The sequence below is a fragment of the Drosophila gunungcola genome, unplaced genomic scaffold, assembly GCF_025200985.1.
Source record: "Drosophila gunungcola strain Sukarami unplaced genomic scaffold, Dgunungcola_SK_2 000016F, whole genome shotgun sequence".
Taxonomy (NCBI): domain Eukaryota; kingdom Metazoa; phylum Arthropoda; class Insecta; order Diptera; family Drosophilidae; genus Drosophila; species Drosophila gunungcola.
The window spans coordinates 811,977-817,180 of NW_026453199.1; positions in this window are offsets into that span (position 1 = coordinate 811,977).

Below are 5,204 nucleotides of genomic sequence, written 5' to 3' on the forward strand. Positions count from 1 at the left end.
AAGACCGATCATCTAGTAAATTTAACTTTCTTAACAAAGAATATGTACCACCGGATGTAATCATATGTTGTCCGAAGATCATGTAGTAGGGAGAGGTACCCAAACTAGCATGAACGGACGATCTCAACGCGCAACATATTCTGTTGAGATACTCGTCCCAGTCCTTTTGGTCAGGTCGAAGATAAGCCCTAATTGCAGAAATTACAGAGCGGTTAACGCGCTCGGACGCATTAGCCTGAGGCGAATGGACAGCCGTCAGCGTATGCGTAATGCCGTATTGCTGCACTAATTTCTGAAAAGCGTAAGAGCGAAATTGTGAGCCGTTGTCGGACACTACCGTTTCAGGAGTCCCATATGCCATAAACAACTCCCCTTCTAGATATTTTATAACTGCACTTGTATCTATTTTCCTTACGGGTTTGAGAAAGACATATTTTGAAAAATGGTCGAGCACGATAAATATACCGATGTTCCCACTTCTGGATCTAGGATAAGGTCCAAGGAAATCTATGAACAACCGTTGGAAAAATCGCTGACTTTCCGGCGCTTTTCCTAATGGCGGTCGCAATACACAATTTGGAGCTTTAGTGGTCTTGCACACTTCGCAGGCATTTATATAAGCCTTTACATCTGGAACAAGGCCAGGCCAAAAATAATATCGCCTTACTCTCTCAATCGTCTTGTGTATGCCGCCGTGAGAAGATAAAAGACTATCGTGAGCTCGCGAGAGGATTTCTGGAACCAGTTCTTTAGGTATCCAGAGCTTTCAAGCATACTCATCATGAACTTGCTCTCCCGTTAAATGTTCGGCTTTCCGATAAACATAACCACTGTCAGACTTAAGATCAGGAAAATTTTCTTGATTCGCTTTTACCTTTTCTACAAGAGAGACATACTCAGCTGATTGGAAATGCTCTGAGTTCATGTCCACTAAAAATCCTTCGCGTAAGTCTATAGCGGCTACCACGGTTTCGTTAACACGGGAAAGTGATTCGGGAAATATTTAGAGAACTCTTTCGATGTTCAATTGTGAAATCATATCTTTGTAAAGCTAAAGCCCATCGAGCGAGTCGTGAATTTAGGTCGTGATTTGACATGCCACTTCAATGAGGCATGATCGGTTATGATTTTAAATTTATGTCCCTCCACATACGCCCTAAAATTCTTAAGAGCTGCTACCGCCGCTAGACATTCTTGCTCGGTGACAGTATATAATTCTTTGAAAAGAAAGCACCGACTTCGAAAGCTTTAATGGCTTCGTCGGTTAAGCTAAACCTTCGTTTTGTGGTCATTAAGTCTGTTAAAGGAGCTGAGAGTGAAGCGAAATTAGGAACAAACTTACGATACCACCCACACAAACCCATAAAACTTCGTAGACTGCGTAAAGTCTTCGGTAACGGAAAATTAGTAACTGCGGCCACCTTTTCTGGGTCGGTGCGTATTCCACCATCGCCGATTATATGACCTAGATATCGCACACGAAGCATACAGAAGTGACTTTTGCTAATATTGATCGTCAAACCTGCACGCTTTATCTGCAGCGCGATCTCTCTGAGAACTTCAAGATGTCTCTCAAAGCTGGAAGAAACTACCAATAACCTCGTTTCTGAGCTGAGCTGGCACAACCTTATCCATTAAACGGGACATTGTACTAGTGGCATTGCACAGCCCAAAAGGCATAACCTTAAACTGGTAAAGCGGTCTACCAGGGACAGTGAAAGCCGTTTTGTCTCGTGATGAAACCTCTAAAGGAACCTGCCAATAGGCATCCTTAAGGTCAAGGCTGGATATGAATTCCGCCTTAGGCAAACGACTTAAAATTCTCGCTATCTGGGGAAGAGGGTATGCATCCTTTTCCGTGAAACTGTTTACCTTTCGGCAATCTAGACAAATCCTAACTTTTCCGGGTTTCGTCACCATTACAATAGGAGAAGACCACGAACTTTCGGACTCCTCTATCACACCCAATTGTAACATTCTGTCAATCTCGGTATACATAGCCTTTTCTACTGCGGGTGATACAGGAAAGTGTCGTTGTTTTATCGGTTTAGCCGTACCGACATCGATTGAGTGCGTTATCAAGTTGGTCTTGCCGAGACCTTCTTGAGTGAAAGACGGAAAACAATTAATGACGTTCGTTAATTTGGCTTTGACAACCTCGGACAAGTTATGCTGATCAGCATTAAACTTACGGTTGGGATCTGATTCTTGTGATGATATATTAATGCATTTCGGAAGCAAATCGTAAATTTTCCAGAAATCTATTCCTAAATACAAATTTTGCTTTAGCGAAGGTACCACGTATATTTTTAAAGGTCTTTTAACGTCGTTGTATTCTACAACAACTTTTAAATGACCAACTATCTGCTGAGATGTTCCATCAGCAGTTGTAGCGCTGCCTTTTATCGTCTTAAGTTCTTTGCTGTTAATTATGTCTCTGGCAAGGTTTCCACCGACACAACTTATCGCACGCCAGAGTCTAACAGTCCGTAAACGGTACGATCGAACATGCGAATTGATAAAAAGGGTCGAGGATCTTTTGGTCCTGCAGGTAGAGAGTTAATATATTCCAGTCCGGCTTTACACGTTTTGACCTCTTGCCAAAATGATTTCATTCGGACGGAACTTCGCGTTTTTCGCTTTTCTAATTCTTGTTCATTATTTACTTCCGGGATATTAATTTTTCCTAATATTGGAATTTTGCTATGAAGCCAAGGACAGTCTGGGGATATTTGTACGTCAGGGAAAAATGTTGGTGCAACTGTAGCTGCATGCTCTATTGATCGGTCATCGTTGCTTGGCTCCGAACGCCACTGGAGGCCTTTTGTTTGTATGGCGTCATCGACCCGCCCGCTCTGGAGTTTTTTGAACACTTGTTACAACTTGTTTTGTAGGTGTTGACAGCTCCGCATCCGTAACAAAAACGCTTCACGCCTGCGAACACACTTTTGTTTGGTGTTCCTCATCAACTCCTCAAGATCACCATCATCCCTACTCGGTCGAAACTGTAGACGCAAGGCTGAACAAAAGCTATCCCATCGAACTTCACCATTAGCTTTCTGATATCGCCAATAAAATTCATTAGCTTTCCCTTCGAAAAGAACGCTAGCATTCCTACAAAGTACAGTGAAATTATTGCCTAATGTCTCCTTAGTTAGTGCTTCAACGCGGTAAATAAAATTGTCTACTGACACTCCTACACCGGAAAATTTTCTTTTCCAGCCGTTCAAAATATAAACTACTTTATCTGGTCGATTTAATAAGTCTGCATCGGCACTTCGTAGCGACGCAGGAGAACACGGAGCTAATATCTCTTGCCTAGAATTCACCCCGGTTCCTTCCCTTGTATCGATCCTATTGAAACCACTTCCGAACTGTTGCGAATTGAACGGTTGACTCAGCTCGCTTGGGGTTCTATTAGCACCTTGATCGGACATTGTCCTTGACATAGCTTCGGAAACGGACTTTTGAACTGAACTGGCTATACTTTCGGTAAGTGTAGCTGGTAATCTTCGCTCCATGGCTAGTAAAGTGATGGCATTTGCAATAATAGCACTTGGAATAGTATCACCGCTGTTGATGGAATTGTATCCTGACGAAGAAGCTATATCATCTGTTACTTGTTTGTCCGCGTTATCTGCGGGCAGACGGTTCTTTGATTGGCTACGAGTTTGTCGGCTATCCCCACTCTTTGGGAGAGTTGGCCTACAGGAAGCTTTGCACACCGGACACAGTGCACTTTTCTTCCAATGCGCTTCTATGCATCGCTTGTGAAATTCATGTTGACATGATGTAAGGCAAACCTCTACTAGGTATACTTCGGCCTTGCATATCGGACAGACGATGTTTGCGCCTCTTTCGGCAACCCTTTCCGGAGATCGGTCTATCCCCATCATGTACACGGACGATAAAAAAAATAGTTTTAGCAAATCAACTGTATATAAACGGTAAGATAATATTTTCCTCAACAATATCAGCGGTACGAGAGTAGTTTCAGTGATAAAATATCAGCGGTACGATAGTAGTTTGAGTTATAAGATATAAGAGATACGATAATAGGTAAACAAAATTTTAAATCTTTGAAGCAAACGGAAAAAAATCGAAATAACGTAATAAGGAAATATTAACTGAACTCTTTGCTTGATGCTCTACGTCGAAGAGTATCTATATTTTTATAAAATTTCTCAGAAATTAGTAAATAAAAGACGAAGAAAGGAAAGAATTTTATACTTTATATGGACTTGGTCAGCGGATTGTTCTAGAACATACTCGCTTGTATTCCAACTCCGGATTAAAAGAATATAAATCCTCTAGTCCCAAGAAGGGAAAAAAAATTTGTTCATAACCTCTTTCTGGATATGGCACAGCTCGTGAGTAATGCCAGTATTTTCCGTATAGAGAAGTATATGTACTAATTTAATTTCATAAAGGCGATAAGCTCAACGACTCGGCATTTGATTCCGGGACAGAAAATCTACCTAGTTCTGGTTTATGTCTCTGCTTTCCTCAGATCAAGACACCTTGTCCTTTCTGCTATTTAAAGAAAAAAAAAATTCTCTCGTTAATTTATAATTTTCGGACAGTCAGAAATACTAATAGTCACTCGAACTGTTTTCTGGGAATAATGAAAAATCTAGGAAAAAATTTTAAGAAGAGTAAAGAAAAATGATAAAGATTTTTAAATTTATGCATCTGTGAGTCTCAATGAATTAATCTGTATTCATTAAGGCCCACACGTTTGGGCGCCACTTTTCTTATTAATAATAATAAATTATAACTGTAGCGGGTAACGTTCGACTAAAGTGCAAAATACTTTAATGTTTTCAAGGATTTGTATTGGCTGCGCACGCTAAATATTCCGGCTCTAGCTCGTCGGCTTGGGGGGTGGAGGTCTTGCTCGTACAGATCTTGACACTGTCTACGTATTACTATTAATAAAATCAGAATTGAGCGTACATGCGACAAAATCAAAAGCTATATACTTAACCGGAAGAAAATATGCATAAATTAGAAAAGAAAAGTTTTGAGAAATTATCGAAAGGAGACAGTGTAAAAGAAAGAGAGAGAAATTTGTTGTTTGCGACGCCGTAGATGTAATTTGGCTCGCATATTGCCCACCCTACCTATGACCACCTGCCGCTAGAGCATAACTATGGTGATCCCTTTTATACCCAGCTGAGTTCAGCTAGTTAGTTTTCTTTAAG